Source organism: Anolis carolinensis, chromosome 1 (assembly GCF_035594765.1).
Source record: "Anolis carolinensis isolate JA03-04 chromosome 1, rAnoCar3.1.pri, whole genome shotgun sequence".
Lineage (NCBI taxonomy): Eukaryota > Metazoa > Chordata > Lepidosauria > Squamata > Dactyloidae > Anolis > Anolis carolinensis.
This window is the reverse complement of record NC_085841.1, coordinates 247,028,168-247,053,737: the sequence shown is the minus strand read 5'-3', so window position 1 is coordinate 247,053,737 and position 25,570 is coordinate 247,028,168. Positions and strand designations below refer to the sequence as shown.

At 38.9% G+C, this 25,570-nt stretch overlaps 2 long non-coding RNA genes across 2 annotated transcripts; one reads left to right on the top strand and one right to left on the bottom strand.

Annotated features, from left to right (window-relative positions):
* Nucleotides 1-327: 327 nt before the first annotated feature.
* Nucleotides 328-16,392, bottom strand: LOC134295310 (uncharacterized). The gene is made up of 3 exons (XR_010001851.1): nt 16,074-16,392; nt 14,820-14,881; nt 328-691 (listed from the first exon to the last, which is right to left on the bottom strand). It is a non-coding gene; the product is annotated as an uncharacterized LOC134295310 (long non-coding RNA).
* Nucleotides 16,393-16,412: 20 nt separating this feature from the next.
* LOC134295309 (uncharacterized) lies at nt 16,413-22,572 on the top strand. The gene is made up of 4 exons (XR_010001850.1): nt 16,413-16,647; nt 17,954-18,048; nt 21,133-21,179; nt 21,820-22,572. It is a non-coding gene; the product is annotated as an uncharacterized LOC134295309 (long non-coding RNA).
* Nucleotides 22,573-25,570: the final 2,998 nt, after the last annotated feature.

Genomic DNA, 25,570 nt, shown 5'->3' with positions numbered 1-25,570 from the left:
ATTCTGATGTTTAGGATGAGTTCCCAAACCCAAAGGTTTTCAGAGATATTGAAGTCTCGCCACCCTTAGGCAACCATTTTGTGATTGCCTTTGGGGTTTATCAAGGAATTTGAAGTTCAGAGAAGGTAACTTTAAAAGGAGAAAAATGACACTTCTGAAGGTGCCGACAGCAAAGTGTGCCACTAGGATCAAGAGTGGTAACCTCATTGCCATTTCCTAAAAATCCCGTCTGCCCCAAAGACTTGCTATTTTAATAGTGAATTAATTAATAATCAAATTGTCAGAGTTGGGCGCATCAAGCAAAAATAATTTTCAGTTTTATAACACTTGATTTTATCCAATACATTTTAATAGAATCATAAAAATGCTGACCCTTGCCTTCCCGGATTGGTGTTTTCTTTGTAGCGATTGCTGTGGAATGGGAGAGGGTTTCATCCTCACCACCTAGAATGATCAGTAGATGTTGGGAGGCAGGGACGAGAGATTTAAATTTCTTGCTGTGTCTCTTGCTCAGTCTGCCTCTTTGCAAATTTGAAGATTGCTGAGACTCTGTTATAGGTCTAGGTCTATGTTCACCTATGCAGCCCACAGACCACCAGTTAATATTCAAAGATGAATATGCCCCCTTGGCTTCTTTTAAAGTTCTTCACTTGAATGAGAGAAGATCGCAGATCACAGAAGTTTATAAAACCTATTGGAGAGATCAAATGAGGTAAAGTGAAATATAGAGCACTTGGATATCTTATGAATAAGTAGTCAGAGCTCAAGACAGATGGAGAAAAGAAAGGAAGCTTGATTTCAGCTGATTTGCACGGCAGAAACAACCCTATTATGCAGCCTGCCTGAGCAGAGTTCCTTATGAAACGTACGCACATTTGTAACATTTTACATTTGGTTAAATAATTTATCAACCTTCAATATTTCAAAAGAGTAAAGTAGAAAATCAGATAAAATTTTCATACCCACTATTAGAAACTGAATGGAGTGTTGGGAGAGAATTTCACCATTCATACTAGGATGCATAGCTACTGAAAGTCACCATGCTCTCGCGTGTCTGTGTGTATCTTTGTGTATATTACACATGCAGTCACACGCTTTGTGTTGGCAGCTGGTTTTATTCTTACAGTCCCGCTGGGTCCAAAGCAATTACAAGGGGTTAATGACAAGCTCAGGTCCTCAGGTTGTCCTCCAGGCGTGGAGCTCCCAGTGTGCAATTATTTCCTCTCCTGAAATACCTGGTACCTGGGGTCAACGTTACCTAATTACGGTGGCCTCTGCTGCTAATGCCGCAGGTATATTGAGACTCCCTGGGATGACATTTCTTTGCACAAACTAAAATGACACATCAGCTACTGAAAACTTCAAACATTCTGTTCCTGTTTACTGTTTCTAAGTTTTTCTTGTGCTCATGGGTGGGTGGATTGTAGGATATCGCTTTGCTTATTGTTAGTGATGATCATAGAAACAAAAAAGGTGCATATTAAGTAGTGAAAGCATGCACTTTTCCAGACATTATGGTAATACCACAGAATCAAGAATATGACATTGTCCCAAGAAATTTATGATGGAAGGGCTGGAAATCAGCATTCAGGCATGGAGTTGCCCAGTGGATCCATTACTATGGGAGCACTTGATTTTATGGCTGTTCTTCTTGCAGCTGTATGGAAACACTCCTGGTGCAGAACCTCTGTTTGATATCAGTCCCAGCACTTGAATGTGGCCCATACAACCTTTAATAGCTGTGTGAAGACCTGCAAAAGTGAAGGATTGAGTCATCATCTCTAAAGTAACAGATTTGCTGGCTGAGAGACAATAGAAACACAAGCGTTTCCTGATCCTGGTTGTGGAGAAATGGTAGAGTGGCCATCTCTCTGCCTTGGCAGAGTACCTGTGCTGTTTAATCTGTTTTAAATATTTTTAAAAAGACCTATTTATCCTCCCACCCTTGGGCCATATTTGTGGACCAGGGTTCATTACAAAAAAAGAAATTAGGGGTGTTTCCATTTCTTGGTGGCCCAGATGTTTTCTAGGGACTATGTGGGGAATTTTGCCATGGTTTGTGATTTTGCCCCTTCCAAGGCACTTGATATTGTAAAAGTTGGCCCAGGATAGCCAAAACATGACAAAAATGCCCTGTGCCATATCAACCTCATCAGACAGTTGGCGCTGGTGCTCCACTTTGTAGAGGGGTGTGGGGTTTGTAACCCAGCACCGCACACACTGCATTGCCTGGCTCCAGCTAAGGGCAATCAGATGGGGGAAGTATGAGCATGCGTGGGAAGTGTGGCTTCCCCCCATACATTGCAATGGTAACATGGGAGCCCTCCTGTGTTGCCCTGGTGATGGCATGCATCGACTGTGCCCTCCTTAACCCATGGAGACAGCTCCACATGGTTGTGCCATGTGATGGGAGCCGACTGGCTCAGTGGGTGCCTGAGGCTAAATTGGCATGTGCCGCTGCATTTAGCCCCGTGTGAAGAGGTTATTAGCGGGCACTTAGGAGTAAATAAGTTTTTCCATGGCTAGTATGGGAAAGGTATGGTCCTCCAAAGTCTCTTGATGGTCCGGTGTGGCCTTCTGGTCCCCAATGGTTACCCACTCCTGGTTTAAATGGAGGGCAGGGCTCTTGAATTTACCCACCAACACTTACCACTTGGACAGCAGTCTGAGGAGGAAATATAGGTTTCCTGCTCACTGTTTATCCCATTGTGGTGAGATCATTTCTGTCCAAATGATACTACAGTAGAGTCTCACTTATCCAAACTAAACTGGCCGGCAGAACCTTGGATAAGCGAATATCTTGGATAATAAGGAGGGATTAAGGAAAAGCCTATTAAACATCAAATTAGGTTATGATTTTATAAATTAAGCACCAAAACATCATGTTTGCGTAGTTCAATACACAGTAATGTTATGTTGTAATTACTGTATTTACGACTTTAGCACCGAAATATCACGATATATTGAAAACATTGACTACAAAAATGCCTTGGATAATCCAGAACCTTGGATAAGCGAGGCTTGGATAAGTGAGACTCTACTGTATTTCTAAATTTGCATCAGAGCGCCTAAACTTTCATGCATTCTATGTTTTTGCTGTTTGTATTAGCGATGAATCTCTGTTCAGCCTACCAAACAAGTGAAGCTGCAACTCTTGTGTTACAAGCATCCAAAAGGCAATTACTGCCGTTCTCATAAATGTGTTTCCCCTTTTAGCACATTAAACAAATGAGACAGGATGGAGACTAATGTAGCACTAGGGCCAGGATAATCATTGGCTGTGAAGTTGCCTGGCCTGCCACTGTTTTGCACCCCAGAGATCATGCAGTATTGTGGCAAAAGTATTTTTTGTAGCAGGCCCTAGCTCTGCAACGTGGAAAGAACAAAACTATTTTTGAATATATAGGGTGGAATTTCCTCCTAAATGGGTAACCAGAACACTTTGAAGAGCAGGCGTTCATATCAGAGAGTGTGCCTTCCTTACCGGTTCTAAGCTTTATGCAAGTTATTTTGAGAAGAGAAATAGAATACCATTTCCTATTTAAGAAATGGGGAATGTGCAAATATACAAAGGGCTATTTAAAAATAAAAAAACCAATCCTCGTGCGCTGCTGTTACATTTCTCATACTGTACCACCTTATGGAATTTATTTCTCTTTCAGCTCTTTAGCCTTTCCATCAAATTTCCCCTCTTCTTTCTCTACCGAGGGTAGTATTATAATGGAAATCTGGATTGCAATGAAACCTTAGAATAGAAATACTACTTGTAGACACCATTTGCCATTTTTCAGAATCCTTTATATACATTGCTTATACAAACATATAAGCATGTAAATAGCTTTCCTATCTTTGAATCACATTTCATTCTTTTATTTCCATTTCATTCTTCCCTTCCCAGAATGCAAACCGTAATATCTGACTGAACTCCCTTCTCTGGTGCATTCTCTCCATGGTCATCATCCAAGCTCATTCTAGTTTCTCCCCTTCCTGGCTACTACACATGTTCCCACTGAATGTAACAACTCCTTTGCCACACAGTGTGGCAAAAAGTCATATTTTAAAAATAAAATACACATTATACTACTACTAGAACCAAAAGCATATTAGATGGTTCTTTTGATACCACACAACAAGGTGTTTCACAAAAGATGTTGTAGAAATGGAGAAAATGGAATAATGACTGTAAGAGAAAAGCCAGAAAATAATTGCTGGTGGTCACCAGGTGTTATAAAGTAGCTGAAATGGGCTCTCCATATCCACAGCTCTGGATCTATGGATTCAACCAACTACACATCAAAATAATTAAAAAAAATAGGAATGTGGGATGTCTAATCTCTCCCTCATTTCACCTGGTGACCTTGTGAGAGGACCATGGTGGAGACTCTTCTGTGGCTGTTCCGTTGTCAGGGTGGGGTGAGGAGGGGAAGGGTGGCAATTGTCTTTGAGATGCATGTCAGGGACAGTAAGAAACAGAGGAAGAGGGAAAGAGTTGTTACTTTCAGGTTGCACATGGGGGTGCTGGGATGGAAAAGTTCACTGAATCCATGTGAATGAAGTCCCTTTATATGAGGGACTTAAGCCCCTGTATTTTGGGATATCTTTGTAGGGTCCTGGAATCAGTTCTCTGCGAATATGAAGGGCCAACTCTCATTTTAACCCTTTCTACCTGAAAATCAGCATAAGTCACTGTGAAGTTTTACTTTTAATTTTTTTGAATATAATCAAGAGCTCAAAAGCAATGAGCCACAGCTATCAAATGAATAAACGTGTAATTATTTTATTGGGAGTAATCCATAATACTTTCTAGTTATTTTCAAAAGTTACATTTAAGGGCACTGGAAATTATATTTTCAACTTTTTAATGCTATTTTCTCATACTTATCTTAGGTTGTTTGGGGCAAAAAATGTGGCAAAATAAATGAACAATAATTTGCAATACTTCAAAATATAATAGGGGTGGATTTGTTGTCAAAAACTGTAATGAGCAAGTTAGAAATTATAAAAAGTGATATGGCCTGTAGACGTAACACTTTCCCCATGATTTCTGGCTATGACGGAAGAATGTGATTTATATAAACCAACATGGTACTTTCCCAGCAGTTCTATATTATAATCATAGAACATTTTCATGGGCCATTAACATATGCAATGTTGTTAAATGCTAATGTGTTACTCTTAAATATAGATGTTCTTAACAAAGCAGAACAACAAAATATTCACAGATCTAAGCAGGGCATTTTGTGCAGTTTTGCTGATTCTGTGGAATGCCCTACTTGGGCAAAATGGCAGAAATGTTTTAATTCAATATGTACTTTTTATAAAACCCTCCCACCATTTCACTGTTTCTTACTACTGAGTAAAGTTGATTGAGTTATGGCAAACAATGACTGACAATGTATATATTTTTATCACATTGTTCGTACATAATATGATGCTCTTGTGTCAGTTCCCATTCCAAGAAGTAAAACTACGAACATATCCTGAAGATGGTTATGATGGTAATAACAGTGATAATAAATATTCAGACTAATACCGCATTCATAAATATCGTTGAGATAGGCTTCATGGATTTCAAGCGAAATAACTAGGACACAGAGAATAAGCAACAACGTTAAAATATGCAGCATATCTTGTATTTATTCTCTGTTTTCATCTGTGGGTTATCAAATGGGGAGATGTAGAAGTTACTTTTTCCATTTCTTAGGGTATATCTATACTGTAGAATTAATTATTTAATTTAAATTTATTTTCAACATTTCAACATGGGCCCGGGCTGTGGCGCAGGCTGGAGAGCAAGCCAGCTGAAACCAGCTGCAATGAATCACTCTGACCAGGAGGTCATGAGTTCGAGGCCCGCTCAGAGCCTATGTTTGTCTTGTCTTTGTTCTATGTCAAAAGGCATTTAATGTTTGCCTATATGTGTAATGTGATCCGCCCTGAATCCACTTCGGGGTGAGAAGGGCAGAATATAAATGCTGTAAATAAATAAATAATAAATATTCCGCCCTTCTCACCTTGAAAGGGATTCAGGGTGGAACACAACATATATACAGCAAACATTCCATGCTTGAACATAAAATAAAATAAATATACACAAACATTAAAATCAGTTATATCTACTTTAATGCAGTTTGCCACCACTTTAACTGTCATGGTTCAGTGCTATGGAATCAGCTGTAGTTCTACAAGGTCTTTAGCCTTCTATGCCAAAGAGTGCTGGTGTCTCACCAAATGACAAATTCCAGGATTCCATAGAATGATGCCATGGCAGTTAAAGTGGTGTCAAATTGCATTGAACTCCAAGCTAGGAATGACTTCTCATTCCTATACTCCCATGGCTGCCTAAAGGAACACCAAACTGGGGTTGATGGGTGTATAAGACATGTCTCCATGTGGACCTAGATTAAATAATAATAATAATAATAATAATAATAATAATAATAATAATAATAATAAAACTTTAATTGTATTCCATCCTAACTCCCCAAGGGGACTCAGGGCGGATTCCAACATACAACAGCAAACATTAAATGCCTCCATAAACAAATGAATACTGACATAAAATCCCAGCGAAACCCTGCTTATGAAAATAATATTAATACCTAACATCAAATTAAAGCCTAACATGAGTAATTTAAACCTAACATCAATAAATTAAACTACACGTAGTCAAACAAAATTATATAATAATATAAAATAAAATCTAAACAAACATTTATATTAATTTACAACTGCCAACTAGAGTTCACAAAACAGTGTGGGTTGGTTGGGTAGTCAAATGATGGTTATTGGGCTGGCATGGACTAGGAAGGTCCAAATATGATATAGCTCTCAGCCAGTGGCCCGGTAGTGATCTCTCATTATCTAATCCTCCTCTTTTCATATGCTAATGAGCATAAGTAGTTGTTTTTTGATGGAGAGAAGGGAGGGGGCCAGCTATATTTCTTTAGGGAGGGAGTTCCAGAGGTAGGGGATAACCATGGAGAAGGCCCTCTCTCTCGTTCCCACCAGCCGTACTTGAGATGGGGATGGGAACGAGAGCAGGGTCTCCTCCGGTGACCACAATGCCTGGGCTGGTTTGTAAGAGGAGATGCGTTTGGTCGAGTAACCTTTAGATTTCATGCTAAAACTACAGAAAGTTTGCTATACTAAGTAAAGTACAATATGCATATGGACCAAAAAACCCCAATATGACCACAGCCAAGCATAGCGAAAGCAGATGATAAAGAAGTTTGAAGATGGTTGATGAATCGAGCCAGAAGACTGATTAAACTTAATTCTTGGTGAGATCCTACCAGTTCTTCTTGCCACCTCAAATAGCTTAGCTTGATGGGTAAGTGTAGGGTTTTTTCTACACTTACCAAAGCCTGGATAAACTTAATGGCTTTCTGGGAAAGAGAAAGCTTATATTGTGTCTTGATCAACACCACATCCAACAAGACAACAACAGATGAAAATAGTAGAACGAAGACTGCAGTGAGGGGTTCAGCTGGAGACAGACATTGCATTTTTCCTAAAGACAGGTTTTTTTTTTAATGTTGGTATTCTCTCCCTTTCATACCTTCTATTTCCATGACACAGAAGAGAAGTATGATAGGGTTGTTGTATGTTTTCCGGGCTCAGAGGTTGTGAGGTATGAGGATGCCTGCCATAGATGTGGGCGAAACGTCAGGAGAGAATACTTCTAGAACATGGCCATACAGCCCGGAAAACATACAACAACCCTGTGATCCTGGCCATGAAAGCCTTCGACAACACAGAAGTATGATAGCTTGCCACAACAACCTGAGCTTACCTGTTCAAAACTTTAAGAAGAAACTAGTTAGAAAGTTACATCATAAAACATTAACAAGACATTTTCAAGCAGTACTCAATGCTTTTATAGTTGGGATGGTCTTTTCTCTCAATTCTCAACACAAAATGGCATAAATAAAATAATAACCAGTACGACATTTTAGAGGAAATCGGAGTGCAGTTCAAAGGCTATTATGGAGTTTTCTTTCTCCCTCTTTCTCTTTTGGGCGCTGTCTAAATTTTTTAACAACTAAAAGTAAAATCACATTAGCTTTCTCTGGAGTATGGCACACAACCCTACTTTGCAATCTATTACAGTTTTCTTCTATAGCAAAAAAGTTATTTTAGTATTAAAAGCTAACAGAAAGTCAGGATAACACACTCTCCCATTTAAAATGAGAGAGAGAGAGAGAGAGAGAGAGAGAGAGAGAGAGAGAGAGAGAGAGAGAGAGAGAGAGAGAGAGAGAGAGAGGAAGGACACATAAGGACTTGTTATCACTTGTGGATGGAAATTAAGAATTTGGGTTTGAATTTTTTTATATTCATCCATTATCCACTGTTGTTTGTGCCATGATGCAATGTGCTCTATGCAAAAGCTTAAAGCAAAAAAGGTGTATCTGAAGTAGAGATGTGTGTGAAGATTTTTCCTTCGTACTATTGTTTTGTTTCGATGGTTTGTCTACACAAAACAAATGATGGGATTTTCGTAGGAAATTAGAGGCATCGTTTTACTTTCATTTCGGCCCCATAACAATAAGCAGGTACTTACTGACAGAGGGTTGCTTTCCCATTATAGCTGATATGTACCAATGGGTGTTAATAATAATATTAATATTAATAACGATAGCTACTCTGGGACTCTAAGCTGAGTCTGGGGGAGGAGTGCCTCCCCATGACATTTGATGTGAGCCAATAGGTCTTACTAATAATATTAATATATATATTAAGAATGATAGCTAATCTGGGACTCTAAGCTGAGACTGAGGAGGAGTGCCTCCCCATGACAGCTGATATGTGCCAATGGGTGTTAATAATAATAATATTATTAATAAGAATAGTACTCTGGATAAGACCCAATTTTTTTAAAAGTTGGTGGGCTAAAAGGAGTCGAAATACCGTCAGTGTGTGGCGATTTTCACCCCTCTAGTCCAAAAGCCGAGGTGTGTGTGTGTGTGAGAGCCTTGGAAGCCATCCCATTGCTGCTAATGGCATGAAAATGTTCGTGTTTTTCATTAGCCAGATGAAAATTCATGTCATATAGGTGGCCCATTTTTGTTAGCGGGAACGGAATACGAAAATGAGATGACACAAATGAAACTACACAAAACGAACAGCAATTCCATACAAAAGCACAACACTAATCTGAAGCCAATTTCTGACACTTCCACATGTACTTTAAGGATCATTATAGCACAATGACTCCAGTTTAACTGCTGTGGATACATTCTATGGAATCTTGGTTATTTGCAATTTTGGGAAGTCACCTTCAGACTGAGGATTGTAAATATCCCTCCCTAAATTCCAAATTCCAGGACAGTTACCTGGACAGTTAAACTGGAATCACTGAACAATAATAGTGTGAAAGAGTCTCAGATTTGAGGGAGCTGTTTCATTTCTATACTAGCACCTGGCATCAGCTAAGGATGAACAATTTGAAGTTTTAGCTAGATAAGATAGAGATCTTACTGGCCAGTCTAATTTTAACTTATTTAAAATCATTTTGTAATTTAATTTAATCCAGTTTTACCAAAGTTGTTATTTAATCAAGTTTTAAGTGTTTAAATGTATTTTAGCTAATTATTACAGGAATGTTAGGATAGAGATGTGTGTTTATTGCATCTTTGTATACTTGTCTTTTGTCTTTTAGTGTTGAGAAGGTCAGAGGACTAATCAATAAACATATCTATCTATCTATCTATCTATCTATCTATCTCTGTCTATCTTATTGGCCAGTCAAAAGGGCCGAAAAGAGGGATGCAGCCAAAGATGAATGAGGTTACATCCTTCCCTCCCTTGTGTCAAGACACAAGACACCCGTGGAATTAAGACACACCATTGCTCAATGCTATGAAATCATGGGAGTTGAGGTTTTGTAAGGTCTTTAGCCATCTCTGCCAAAGAGTGCTTGTGCCTTACCAAACAACAACTCCCATGAGTCTCTATCATTGAGCCATGGCAGTCAAAGTAGTGCCAAACTTCATTAATTCTAGGGTGTAGATGCACCTTAGGCTTCTCATCCAATGAATGGAGCATTACTTCTGTTATGCCTTACTAGTCCTCAGTTACCCTTCTGGGCTGCAAAGAGTTACACACTCAATAAACCTCATGTCATTTTGTATAGAAGGTGCCAGAATGTAATAAGCATGGTTTTCGGTTTCACTAGGTCATTCACCAATTTAATCTCCAATGTTTAATTATTTACACGAGATATGATTTTCATAATAACAATGAAAATAAAAAATACAAGCTGCCTTTCACTCCTTAGAAGAATATCGCCTGAGATACTAGAGTTTCATCAAAATAATTGCTTCAGAAAAACAAACATATTTCTTGGGGGAAGAAAATAATGAAGTTGTGGGAATGTTAGAGTTTTCATCATTGTCTCTCCATTTGCCTCCTTTTCTCCAACGGCTTTACAGAGCTGTACAACATCATCCCAACAGTTATTTGAGAAGATAAAATTAGTTTATTAATTGTTAATGCTCACTCTGATATTAGAGAAGAATATGGAGACATGAGTAGGCCTCTTACTGAAGCCTGAAAAATATTTTCCAGTTTACCCAGCTAAAATATTAATGTATCCCAGTCCAGAGCAGAAAAGTAGAGAGAAGGGGGGAAATTCATGCTCACGGGATAAAGACATTTCCATTTAAAAATGTGGAAATGATGTGCTTTTCCCCTATCCACCCCTGAAGCAAAGAGTAAGTGGAAAATGTTTCACTAGCAAAACTCAAGTCTACAAGGTAATTTGAGGTTACATAATTTTTTGGTTAGGAAGAAGTTCCCAATGGTCATTCATTCTGATGCAGTGAAATCTGTTTTTTTTTCAAACTTTTTCAACTTGCTTCTGATACCTTTTTGTTGTTGCATGCCGTCAAGTTGTTTCTGACTTATGCAATCCAATGTTGACCCTGTCACAAAGTTTTCTGAGCCAGATATGTTCAAATAGATTTGCCTTTGCCACCCTCCAAGGCTGAGAGGATATGACTTGTCCAAGGTCAAGAAGTAGGCTTTCATGGCTGAGTGGAGATTCAAACCCTGGTCTCCAGAGCCATAGTCCAACACTCAAACCACTACAACATGCTGCCTTTTGTTCTACCTTTAGAACTATTAAAACATCTTTGCTCCTACTTTGCTGTTTGGGACAAACAGCAAGGGCCATCCAGTCCAACCCTCTGTCATGCAGGAAAAGCACAATCAAAGTACTCTTGACAGATGACCACCCAGCCTCTGTTTAAAAGTCTCCAAAGAAGGAGCTTCCATTACACTCTGAGGCAGAGTATTCCATTGCTGAACAGCTCTTACAGTCAGGAAGTTCTTCCTAATGTTCAGGTGGAATTTCGTTTCCTGTAATTTGAACCCACTGCTCCTAGTCTTATAGTCTCCAGTTTGAAACTATTATGTTCTGTGCAAAAAAAAAAAAAAAAAGCATATGTGAATTTCAAGCAAGCAGATACCAAACCCCAGGTTCCTTCTCATTAGTATTTTGTAATACCATGTTTCCCCAAAAATAAGACAGTGTCTTATATTAATTTTTGCTCCCAAAGATGCTCTAGGTCTTATTTTCAGGGGATGTCTTATTTTTCCATGAAGAATTCACATTTATTGTTGAACAAAAAATGAACATTTATTATATAATGTACAGTAGTTGTCATGACAAAGCAGCATAATCAGACAAACTGTGAATCCTATCAAGAATTTCTTGTTACTACCATTATTTCCATGTACAACACTCTATGGTATATACATTTACCTATCTTACATGCTCTGGTGTTCTGTTCGTTGGGCATGCTTCCAAACAAAAACTTTGCTAGGTCTTACTTTCGGGGGAGGCCTTATATTTAGCAATTCAGCAAAACCTCTACTAGGTCTTATTTTCTGGGGATGTCTTATTTTAGGGGAAACAGGGTACTTGAGAAATCAATTTTTGGACCATTTTGATAATTTTTGAAATATGCTTCCCATCCATAGAGAATAGTGTTGTTCACAAGACAGTTATGAGCACATTCAAAGTTATGGCTTACATTTCAACATTTGCATTTGGTTTCACTGGACTTGGGCAAGCTATTATGAGCAAAGACTTTTACCCTATTGGCAGCAAATTAAAAATATGGAGAATGAGAAGAGATCATTATTTACCCAGGTTTTCATGATTATTTACCACAGAAAGGTCAGTCCTTCAGAGGAGACCTTATGTCATGTAAATTCATCTTAAGACTATTCGTTACATACCATTTGTTATGTACAATTTGTACATTGCTCAATTATGCCAACAGTTACAGGCCTATTAAATTTTTCAAACAAGCCCAGCAGCAGGAAAAACAAAACTCCATTAATTATACAAAATGCCTAAGTGGAGAATTGTGCTGAGAGCATTAGCAAGAGGAAACAGAATATTTAATTACAAATATGTTAAACAACTGGATGTGCTTGGGCCCCAAGTATTTGAAATAAATTGCCCTTGATAGGAAATTTTAAGAACATGACCCTCTTGGATAGTCAAGGGTGCTTCTTCAGAGCAGATCTATCCTGTCTATCTTCAAGGGACCTTCTAGAGAAATGGTTTCCGACCTTTTTCTGACCAGGGACCACTTTGACCAGGGACCACTCTCCAACATTAGTACCGAAAGGGTAATGAATCAGTTGTTGGTCACCTTTAGATTCGGTTTGGTTACTTGGAGTGTTGATTCAGAAAATTGCATTGGATGGACCACATCAGCTCTAGTTTCTGATACAGAACATATGCCATCCAGTATTTGCCATCTGCTTGCCCACAGAAAACCATATTTAATATTCTAGAGCTGATGTGGTTTATCCAATGCAATTTTCTGAATCAGTGCCCCAAATAACCACAGGAACAGGCCTGAAAACGAAGACACTAAGGTGCCCCCGCTTCCATGCGCCACATGGAATGGCTCCACTCAGGGGGAGGGAGGAGGAGGAGAAGCAGCAGTCAGGAGGCTTGTTGTTGTGCCTTTCATGGATAGTCAGCCTCTCCCCTCCCGACATCCCCGTTGCCTTGGCACTCTAAGAGGGTTTCACAAGACCAGTCACTCTCGTTGCAACGATGTAGTAACGGTGAGGCCGTGGACCATATTTTAGTTCTTGGGGACCACTGGTGGTCCATGGACTATAGGTTGGGCACCACTGTTCTAGAGCCATTGTTCAAATCTTGTGCTTAAAAAGGGCAGTCCAAAACAATATCTCAGAAAGGAAAGGCCTTTGCTACTGAATCTCACAGCAAGGCATTTAGACTAGGCTCCAACTGGATCTGGTTTACTTCATAGGAAAGGTTAGGCTATATAATAGCTGTGATTTTCCACACTATTACTATTTAATTGTTTTTTTAACTTTTGTATTGCCCTTTTAAAACTTGACTAAGTTTGGGATTGTTAGCCTTCTTAAGTACCCATGGGGAGAAAGATGAGGTATAAATAATAATAATCATGATCGGCACATTGGGTACCGTGCCAAAAGATCTCAGCTGGCATTTGGAAACAATAGACATTGACAAAATCACGATCTGCCAACTGCAAAAGGCCACCTTACTGGGATCTGCATGCATCATCCGAAAATACACCACACAGTCCTAGACACTTGGGAAGTGTTTGACTTGTGATTTTGTGATACGAAATCCAGCATATCTATCTTGTTTGCTGTGTCATAATAAAATAATAATAATAATAATAATAATAATAATAATAATAATAATAATAATAATAACAACCACAACAATAATGATCTGTCAACTGCAAAAGGTCACCCTACTGGGATCTGCACGCATCATCCAAAAATACATCACGCAGTCCTAGACACTTGAGAAGTGTTCGACTTGTGATTTTGTAATACGAAATCCAGCATATCTATCTTGTTTGCTGTGTCAGACTATGTTGTTGTGTCAATAATAATAATAACAATATTAATAATAATAGTAATAAAATCCCTATGGCAGTATATATCTTATTCCCATAAGGAACATCATAATGGTGGAATGATGACTCCATTTAGGGGTTTAGGTTGAAATTAAAAGAGTGGTTCATGTTGCTGAACTTATCTTGGGGTTATGGATCAGCACCTTGGAAAGTTATTTTAAAGTTCACAGTGAATTTTGGAGTAGGTTTTCCACCTCAAGACATCATTACCAGCAAAGGTTACTGCATTGTATTGGCAGGTTGGTCCATGCAGCTCTGATAATTATAATAAGGAGGGACTCGGGGCGGCTTATATAGGAACATACATTCAATAATTTAAAACAGTGTAGCAATAAAAATATAAACAATATAACACAACAATTACTTTAAAAAATCTAAACATCAATTTCTACGTATACAGAGGGTGACTGGTACATAGATAAAATCAGAACAAACAGGAGAAGGAGCAAGAAAAGAACGAGGGGATGGTCGAATTAAAATATCAATCATATAGAGTGAGGAACGATGATAAATTATTAGAACAATCCCCACAATTTTTATCAAGCTATTGGGAACATGGTTATAGAAACAAAAAAAACAAATGGGTGTTTTAAACTGGCAAAAATGTGTTACCGAAGAGTAACTTAACATGTCCCAAAGCCAGTAACATTAATATGGTCACTAAGGAATGAAAGGATATAAAGATGACATGGTCATTAAAGGAATGACAGTAAGAATGTAGTTTATTCAGGGACAGATAAACTACATCCAAGAGTATTGAAGGAAATTGCAGAAGTCGTTTCAGAACCACTGGCCCTAAATCCCAGCAGACGTGAGAAGGGCAAATGTTGTCCCGATCTTCAAGAAGGGGAAAAAAAAGAACCAAACAATTACCATCCAGTCAGCCTGACATCAATACCAGGAAAGATTCTGGAGCAGATCGTTAAGGAAGTAGTCTGCAATCATTTAGAAAGGAAGGATGTGATTACTAAATGTCAACCTGGGTTTCTCAAAAACAAGTCATAACAGCCTAATATTATCTCTTCTTTTGATAGTAGATTCAGGGAATGCTTTGGATGTAGCATATCTTGTTTTTAGTAAGGGATATGACAAGGTCCCCCATGACTTTCTTGCAAACAAACTAGTCAAATGGGGGCTAGACAATGCTACTGTTAGGTGGATTTGTAATAGGTTCTTCAGTAATATTTAAGTCTCTGGGCACAGTTGTGTGGAAAAATCAAACAAGACAACAATAATGCTCAAGACATGTTTTGATAATTTTCTTTATAGATTTTTTTGTTTATTTGATGAAATAGTATATGTAATTTACTCCACTACCAGTTTTATGATGGTCAATTAGCTAGTTTAGTAATTCTTCACTTTATCATACACCATGGATAGATATATCTTATATGAGAGCTTTGCAACAGAATCTAAGTGACTAGATTGATAACTAAAGGTAAAAATAAAGGTTTTCTCCTGACATTAAGTCTAGTCATGTCTGACTCTGGGGGTTGGTGCTCATCTCCATTTCTAAGCCGAAGAGCCGGCGTTGTCCGTAGACACCTCCAAGGTCATGTGGCCGGCATGACTGCATGAAGCGCCGTTACCTTTCCACCAGAGTGGTATCTATTGATCTACTTACATTTGCATGTTTTCGAACTGCTAGGTTGACAGAAGCTGGGGCTAACAGCAGAAGTTCAACCCACTCCCCGGATTCAAACTGCCGACCTTTCGGTCAGCCAGTTAAGCAGCTCAGTGGTTTAACCCGCTGCACCGAAGGGAGGTAGATTGATAACTAGATTAATGTCAATACACATTTAACTAGTTTAAAGAGAAAGCTCTTATTTATTAGAACTTTCTTACTTTCTAAACCATTTCCTTCTCACATGATAATCTGCACCACAATTACCTAAATTAATCCCCAACAATCAATTTTTATGAGTCATGGGAGCACTGTAAATGTATAGCTCTGTCAAAGGTAATCTATATGTTCTTCCCCTATATTTTGAAGGAATTGAGAGTCTTGGGGATTATAATAGTACTACAAGTCAGCAAAAGTGGAAATACTAGTATTAAAGAAGCCCTCATATTGTTGTTCTAGCACAAATAGCCCTGAACACTCTAGCGAGGTCCTTAACTACATACCTGCATCTATTACCTGCTCATTCGCAAGGCTTCCCGATTCCATTTTCTTCCTTGTTTCCTGTTTGTTGGAAGTGATTTTGTTCTTTGCTGCCAATGGTGACCCGCAACAAGTTTTTTACAAAGTCCAGAAAGCTGTTCAGTGAGACTCGAATGCCAGAGTTAGAAAACAATGAATAAAGCCAACTTTTGTCTCTTGATGCATGTAGAACTTGTGCTTGCCAAAGGGAAGGGAAAGGGAAGAAAATGCTTTTGTAGGGAAAATGTGTAGTGAAATAAACACGGGAGAGCAATTTCATTTGAATAAGAAAAGAGAGGGAGGGAGGGAAGGAGATGGAGAGACAAAAGAGGGTTCTTTTTGTACTAGATTCATCTAATAAACCACACATTCTGGAAGCAGAATATGGAATCTGTCATCAGATTATGAAACAACAGACAAATGGTTGTTTTAAAAATGCGGTGCCTACATACGCTTTCCGAAAGACATTCAAGAACCAAGATTTGGCAAGTTACAGCTCACTAACTCTTTTGTATTGGAGTCCCCACTGCCAAAATAAAAATCTCGGGATCCAACCTAGTGAGTTATTTCAAATTGATTGCCTGGTTTTATGCCAGTGAAACCTACAATTCATGAGACAATTTGTTTGGTTGCTTAGAAAAGAATTGGTTGACTCTTTCTTTTCATATGGAAAGAAGGTCAAATAGTTTGTATCATGTAACTTAATATGCAACTATGAATTGTTGGGAAAATGCATTAAGGGAACTTTGGTAAACTGTCTTGAGTCCAATTATTGGAGAAAGACAGGATATAAACTAATCAACAGCAACAACAATGACTGTAAAAATCCCAAACTTCTGTGCCTTGCTGCACTCTACTAACAAGGACTGTAATCTGACTCCAACCCCCAGAATTGGGAAATTGGTGACACTGCTTCAATATGCATTACTATTTCACATATTTTAATGGAGCCCATGGGATAAATATAGATACTTCTCCCAGCTAGAGGAGACCCATCAATGGGATAGATGTTGATTTAGTGTGCCCTCATAGATTCAGTAACTGTGCTGTAGTTGGGAGTTGCAACTGGATTTAGCCCTAGGCATTTATTTTATGCAATTCAGATTGTATAGGCTCATTAAAAGTCATGTAAAGCTGTCAAATACAGCATGGGAGGATTCCTTGTTATTATGACACACGCAAAAAGGCAATGACCACCACCAGAGATTGTTATTATCAGGAATCTGTGAAGACCCAAATATTCACAGGCCACCACTTTCACCCTTTCTAGTGTTATGATTCCACTTTAACCACCATGGTTGAATCTTGTGGAGTTTTTGGACTTGTAATGTGGTGAGAGGTTACAATTCTCTGGTTGACAATTGTAAATGCCTTGGCTTTTATAGCAGACTCATAATGTTATAATTATGCAGTGCTAGATAGCTTCTTAGAAGTTCTCCTCCTTCCTATTTTTACTCTCCCTCCCCTCCTGCATTTGGTAGACAGTGTATTAATGTTGAACTTGGAAGACACAGAATCTGACTCTGCAACGTCTGGTTGATTGGCCCTTGAAAAATCTGTATCCCTCAATCTCACCTCCCATTTTGACAATGCCATTAGAGAACAGTAGAAATGAAGAATTTCCAATCTTCTAGGTATTTGGAAAAGTGGCTGAGACTTACATTGGAATATTAGACTGCTCCCTTTAAAATAAAAATGAGATTGAAATAGCTCCTTCGTCACTTTAGACCTCATCTCTAGCCTATTGCAGACTAGGCCAATTCCTCTCCCCACCATAAATATATTTATACATTCATTTAATCCTAGTTCAAGCCAGTGTTCACCTGACCATGCTGTCCCATTTATTCAGTTTTCAATTTTGCAGAGTGACATTAGGTGCTGTTTGTCAAGATGCATCTTACATATTTGCTTGCTAAGACATATATGGGGAAACTACCTAATCAAGCTGGACCCAAGCAGGTAATGTACTAATATATAGAAGCAAACCCATTTTTTTAAAATGTAAACTTCCCAGTGTCTGGCAGTTGGCCATTTTTGATGCATGTGTCCTTATGGGAGAAAATACTGTAGGGAGATAAGGGGGGATACAAATAAAGTTATTATTATTATTATTATTATTATTATTATTATTATTATTATTATTATTATTATTTGTCTAGTTAAAACACTGAGCAGCAGATAGTTCTCACTGTGGGTCTATTGACAAGAGAAAGGTGAGATACAAATTGAATGAATGACTAAACAATACATTTCCCATGCAAATATCCATCCTTTCAGAGTGGTGTTTGAGGCTTCACTGAACCCCAAAGTATCAGTCAACTTCACCGTTAGTTCATCCATTACAGTGCCTTGGGAATGTTCATTGGGGATTACTACCTCAATGCTTGGGTATGACTAATTCACTTGTATGTGTGTATATGTTTTCAGGTTGCCTGTTGACTTATGGTGGCCTGATGAACTTCATAAGATTTCTTTACTTACAGCCCCAGGCCTGTAGCTAGCCGTATAATACTTTTTTTTTTTTGCAGACTTAAGGTCTCAACTTCAATCCTCAGTGTCTTTTGGTAGGGCTGTAAAAACTATTTGAAACCCTGGTAGCTATACAGCAGAAGTGAGAATCTAGATGTTGAACTGCAGCATCTTTCACCACTTTCAATATTAGTTAGAGCTGCTGGGAGTTCAGTCTAAACATCAGGAGGGCTAAATGCTTTTAACCTATTTTTTTACAATATTATTGTTAATTCTTTTTGCTGTTGTATTGTATCTTGTTTTATATTGACTGCTGATATTATTGTTTATCCTATCTTACATAATGTATTTATTGTATTTTATTTATTTATTTATTTATTACATGCATTTATACCCCGCCCTTCTCCCCGAGGGGACTCAGAGCGGCTTACATTCTGCCACGAGGGCCAGCAACAAATATACTATAAAAACAAAACAATTAAAACATGATAAAAACATGATAAAAACATGATAAAAAGTATACAAAAATTAAAACGCTGCAAAGCAGTGATATTGCACCATCCTCAGTCATTCACTACTGCTACAATTACAGATTTGCGACCCGATTACAACAGCCAATGAGCTTATTCGCTGAATGCCTGGGCGCAGAGCCAAGTTTTTAGTTTTCTTCTAAATCCCAGGAGGGATGGGGTTTGCCAGATATCGCTGGGGAGGGAGTTCCACAGCCGAGGAGCCACCACCGAGAAGGCCCTGTCCCTCGTCCCCACCAGCCGCGCCTGCGAGGCAGGTGGGATCGAGAGCAGGGCCTCCCCAGAAGATCTTAAGGTTCTAACGGGCTCATAGGAGGAGATACGTTCGGATAGATAGGCAGGACCAGAACCGTTTTATTGTATTATTATGTGTGAGCTTCCCTGAGTCCCATCGGAAGATGGGGCGGGATGTAAATAAACTTGATGATGATGATGATGATTGTGTTGTCGAAGGCTTTCATGGCTGGCACCATTGGGTTGTTGTGAGTTTTCCGGGCTGTATGGCTATGTTCCAGAAGCATTCTCTCCTGATGTTTCACCCACATACTGAATGAACTTATCATTTAAAAGTAATAGTCCAAACTCTGATTTTGGCTATATAACACATGACATTGTCCTATAGTTCAGCTTCTTTTCTTAAACTAACTGTGCCCCAATTGGTCCTCATTCCCTCTTTCTACAGAAACACTTAGCCTTGATGTGTTCCACAACATATAAATAGTTTCCCAAGATTCTGTAGAATGCATAATTGTTTTCTATGAAAGGTAATTCTTCATTAATTTTCTTCTTGAAGAAAGCAATGAACAATTTTAGTAATTTTCTTCTTGCTGCAACAAAGCCTTTGAAAACTGCATAGTTTTGGAAATGATTAGCAGTTTAATGTGTGTTTTGAACAAAATTCACATGTGAGAATCATGTTCAAATTTTTAGTACAGTAAGCCCTGATACTTGTTAGTCCAGCATTCCCTCATTAAAGTTTTCTGGCATTACATTAAAAAAAACTATTTTCTAATATTCTTGTCATTCCTACTTTCTAGATAGTATCTGTGACTTCAATCACAGTGAGTAGCTTGGCAAACATTTCATGAGAAAGACCACATTTTCTTGTATAAGGTTGTTTTAGCTTTGATAATTTGCAAAACAGGCTCTTGGTCTCTTAGAGGCGTGTGTGGTTTAGATGAAAGAGAAGGATTTCTCAGTGGCTGTTCCAGATTAGGGGGTTTAGGATGGTCTCCTTCCTGTTGTTATTCCCCAGGTATGAAAGATCTTTCAATATCAGAAGGTCTTTAGCAAATTACTACCTGCTACGGTCAGAGATTTTAAAATGCATGTGCTGTAGTTTTGAAATGTTTTAATGGCTCTTTACTTTTATTTTGGTGTTATATGATGCTCTTAGTGTTTTGATATTATAAGCAATTTGATTTGTAGATTGGTATCCTTAGTCAGTTAGGATGTCCCAAGTTACATTTATTGTAACTGCTTGGAATTATCCTTTGCGATTGTGGCACTATGGTCACGAATGCAAATGTTCCTGAAATCAGGCAGCCATCCCAAGCAATAAAGGTCTCTCTATTGCTGCCAACTGGGGCTTTGCAGGGCCACATGGCCACTTCTACCAGTGAGTGATACTATTGGGAATAGAGACAGGGATGTTTATGGGGACTTGTAAGTCTTCGCTGAACTCTTTCTTGCTGTCAGGAAGGGGCTGGTAAAGTGATCCTGCATGCCCAGTTCACCAGCAGAACAGACCTTTGCTGTTCTAGTTGACTGACTGGCTGTTTGGGTGGGTTGCAGGGTTCAGATGGAGAGTTAGAACAAAGATCTAATATCATTGCTATGGATTTTCTTGCATGAACCCACTATTCTACTAGTCATTCTATCATTGATAGTGGATACATAGTGGTTGAACACATTTGACATCACACCTCTTTCCAATCATGTAATTGCACTAATTTGGCAGTTCAGGGTCCTGTGAACATACTTCCCCATGCCCTCTTCACTCCACCTTCCCATGCTATAACTGTTCCTTTATTTTTATTTTTAGAGCAATATCACATTTCCAGCTTTGAAAAACAAAACAAAACAAAAAAGGTAAATATAATTGTAAAATATAAAACAAAAGGGGAAAACTGGGAATAGCAAGGGGGTTGGGGAAGAAGAGGAGACCCTTCATGCCAAGGCAGGTGATGAGCACTTTGTGAGATTGGGAGCTTTCAATGGATTTTACTATCAAAGCTAGGAGCACCCCATGGGGCAGTGGGTTAAACCCTTCTGTTGGTAGGACTGATGACTTGAAGGCTGGGTTGCTGACCTGAAGGTTGCCAGTTCGAATCCAACCCATGGAGAGTGCGGATGATCTCCCTCTATCAGCTCCATGTGGGGACATGAGAAAAGCCTCCCACAAGGATGGTAAAAACATCAAAAAATCTGTGTGTTCCCGAGGCAGTGTCCTTGCAGACAGCCAATTCTCTCACACCAGAAGCGACTTGCAGTTTCTCAATGACATGAAAAAAAAAAACAATCAAAGCTAGGGACAGAGAATCATGGGAAGGTGGCAGATTGGCAGCAGGATGCAATTGGCTTTGTGCGATAGGGACCTTCATCAAAGGTGACATTTCAGCTGCTATGCTGGATGGTCTGTCTTGTGTGATAAAGTCCTAAGTGTTTGATGTGGGATTTTGATAATATTTTAACATATATAATATATTGTGTTTTATTGGTATCTTTTCAGCTTTTTTGTGGAAATTACCTTGCTTCTCAGTTCTAGGAGAAAGGCAGATTGAGCAAATGGACAAATAAATAATCACTCCATTGTGTATATGTTTGGAGTTCTGTTTCAATGGTATTTTATCATACATGTGAGTAGTCTTCCCTTGATATTGTCCATTTTTCATATGTTTCTGTAATATCTCCTTCATGCAGAATTCCTTAAGTATGATATACACTTGGCAACATGGCTACAGCTTTTTGTTATATACATGACAACATGCATTTTCAGAAGGATTCACAAGCTTTGATCCTACAGTTGATTGTATGATGACAGTATGAGATTGATTGAGTGAAGGAACTAACAGAGAAGCACACACAATATACTTCTGCATCCTTAACAAGGAGTTGGTAACATGTATTTTGTGGATTGCAAATGGCCCGTTGGTTGCAAATCACAACTGGGGCCCCAAGTGTGATATTTAAGCCCCACAGATCCATCAGAAGTTTTTTTTAAAGCTTCAAGCTTTTTTTTTTTTTACCCTCCCAGTGTTCAGGATAGGTCATAAACACTGCAGAGTACAGCAGCTTTACCCCAACAACCCCCAAAACTGTGATATACTTTCCAAATATCTTTTTAAAAACAGTAAAATTCTATCAAAAATCATAAAAAAATGAAACCAGAAGGGCTGTGATTTTTTCCCCCACATTGGGCAAATTGGTGTGGCTTCCCTGAAGAGTACAGGGGTTGAAAAAAATGTCCCTTGCCCCCTCTGTATTTTCCCACCTCTGCTCTAGATAAACATGACCTTTCCACTCATTTTTGTTACAACTCCTGACTTCTGCCCTTTGCTTTGAGACTACTCTACCCATTAACCCTGACCAGGTGCAAGATGATATTTCATTAGAAAAATTAGGCTGCACACTTTCACATGTCTGTGTGCAGCTGAAAATGGCATCCTATTGTCTCTGTCCCTCTCCTCCCCCCAATGCAGTGGTGGCACTGGGAAGTTTAGAGCTCTGCTGCTGTGAAATTAAAATGCAAAAATTTTGCATTCATCACAGACTAGGGAGCCAGGGTCGAGCAAATGTCGTATTACAATTGTGTGCATTTATATTTGATAAAACATGCTTGCAATTTATATGCAAATGAGGCGTGGCTTGCGATCTCCTGGCACATTGTCAGCAAGGACCTCAGTGTCATCAAGCCTGGATGCCCCCACCCCGCCTTTTCTTCCTTTCTTAAAAGTGTGCTGTGCATGTTTAGAGATGTTATCCAGGAGATCAGATTCTTCTCCTGCTTAAAACTCAACAGCAGTTACCATTTATAGGGGCGAATATGGAATTAACAATCAAGACTGGCTCAAGTGCATTCCTTCTCTAGGCAAAAATTGAATTTGCTCTCCCTGTACAATTGTTGCATGCAAAAAAGGGAGGGGCTTATGATTTTGGATTTAGCCTCCTCTCCTTAAGACTAGAGCTCTTCTCACTGGCACAGAGCAACAACATGGAACTGCAAATCATGAAAGGTGGGAATACATGTTTTTCATGACTCCAGTGGTGACTAATGGCTTCTATGTAAATGAGTCTGAACAATACCGTGTTTCCCCGAAAATAAGACAGTGTCTTATATTAATTTTTGCTCCAAAAGATGCTCTAGGTCTTATTTTCAGGGGATGTCTTATTTTTCCGTGAAGAAGAATTCACATTTATTGTTGAACAAAAAAAATGAACATTTATTATATACTGTACAGTAGTTGTCATCACAAACCAACATAACCAGAGAAACTGTGAATCCTATCAAGAATTTCTTGTTACTACCATTATTTCCATGTACAACACTCTGGTACGTACATTTACCGATCCTACATGTTCTGGTGTTCTGTTAGGCGGGCATGCTTCCAAACAAAAACTTTGCTAGGTCTTACTTTAGGGGGAGGCCTTATATTTAGCAATTCAGCAAAACCTCTACTAGGTCTTATTTTCTGGGGATGTCTTATTTTAGGGGAAACAGGGTAGAGGAACTATCCAGGAAGTTGAACCCCATACCTCAAATAGGTTGAGCACCTTCGATACTTCCTAAAATGTTCAGACTAAGATCTCTTCACACTTACTTCAGGTGTGCAATTGCAGACAAAATGGCAGGCACGTGGGGCACCTCCTTCCACCCTCCCCCATCACATTGGGGGAATGGGACAAGGCGCATCAGATGGAGGAAAGGACAGCAACATGCATTACTGCATTGCCCATTACCCCACTATGGGCAAAAGGAAAGGAAAATGTGGGTAGCTCCATTGGAGCTACCTGAAAAACACTTTTCTTCTCATCGTGGCTGAGGCAGCATCTTGCAACACTTCCCCTGCACTTGGAGGTTCAATGGGGCAGGGCCTGCCAAGCATCATGTGATAGTGCTTGAAAGGTACCATCCCCAAAGTGCTGCAAAGGGGCAATTTGCCTCAATGTGATGAGGTGGAAAAAACCCATTGCACTGACACTCGAAGCCATCAAGTGTCACTGCCTTGCTCCAGGTCCACTTCCCCAAGTTCCAATTTGGTTCGAGATTGATCCTGGCAGCTGTATCCAGGACCAATAAAGATAACAGTTTCCTACTGGAATTCTGTACTGCCTTGTGGACAGATAATAAATTTTTGTTAGAGAGGCTTCACATCCTGACCACTCTTCTGATACTATGGAGAACTAGAAGCCTATTTTCTTTGCATTTTGATTGTCTTTTGCAAATTAACTATTTGTTTATTTTATGTATATCATTCATTTCTCCCAGCACAGGTTCCAAGGAGGTGTGCAACATTTTAAAAGTACAACACAATTAAAAAAAAATTTAGTACAAAAGTTAAAATGTGCTTAAACTAAATTCTGTTTAAATAAAAAAATTAATATCAAGTTTAAAACAGCATTAAAAAGACACTTAAATAATTAAAAGGTATAATTGATGCAATATATTGAAAATAGGTTGCAGAACAGAATAAGTTATGTTTTGAAAAATTGTTTTCCAAGAGTGCATACAGCATAGGGCAAATCTGGTCCTAAACTTACTTCCAAGTAAACATGACCACAGATAATGTAGATCCCACTTCACCTGGGAACTCCTAATAGAGTCAGTCTTATATCTCTCCCCCCCCCCTCTCTCTGGACCTCATCATACAAGGAAGGGAAGAAGTGGGAGGTAGCATCTTTTTCTTGTTGCATTCCCTGTTGTTCTGTTTTGGAAGAACACAGAGATTTTACTCACCTTACCATCACACAGCATGCGCTTCTGCCTGTTTTTAGTAAAATTATGTGCTTCGTTCCCCATCACACAGGTGGCTGTTGCCTCCTCCCATTTTGTAGTCCATGGAGTGCCCATCTCACAGCTTTTTAAATTCATTTTTTTTAAATTTCGCAATTACAAAATTAATTACAAAAGTTTAAAATTGTGCGGTTACAGCTACAATTTTTTTTAAAAAGAGGCCATTCTTATTTCCTATACTTAACAAGGTCCTTTGTGTATCTAAGTAGTAGTGGCAGCAGATGGAACTTTGAGTGACACGAAAAAACTACCCGAGATGTACACCCACACGGACACATCACAAACTGACACCAAAGCAGACAAATGCTCAATTCCCAATGAAAAAGTAATAATTCTTAAGCGTAGAGCAATGAGTGGAGTCGATTCTGGCCCATCTTTCAAATCCACCCATTTCTAAACACTACGGAGATGGACTCCCATAGGCAACCCACAAAACAGGTTGTGCGTCATTTAATGGGATCTGTGGGAA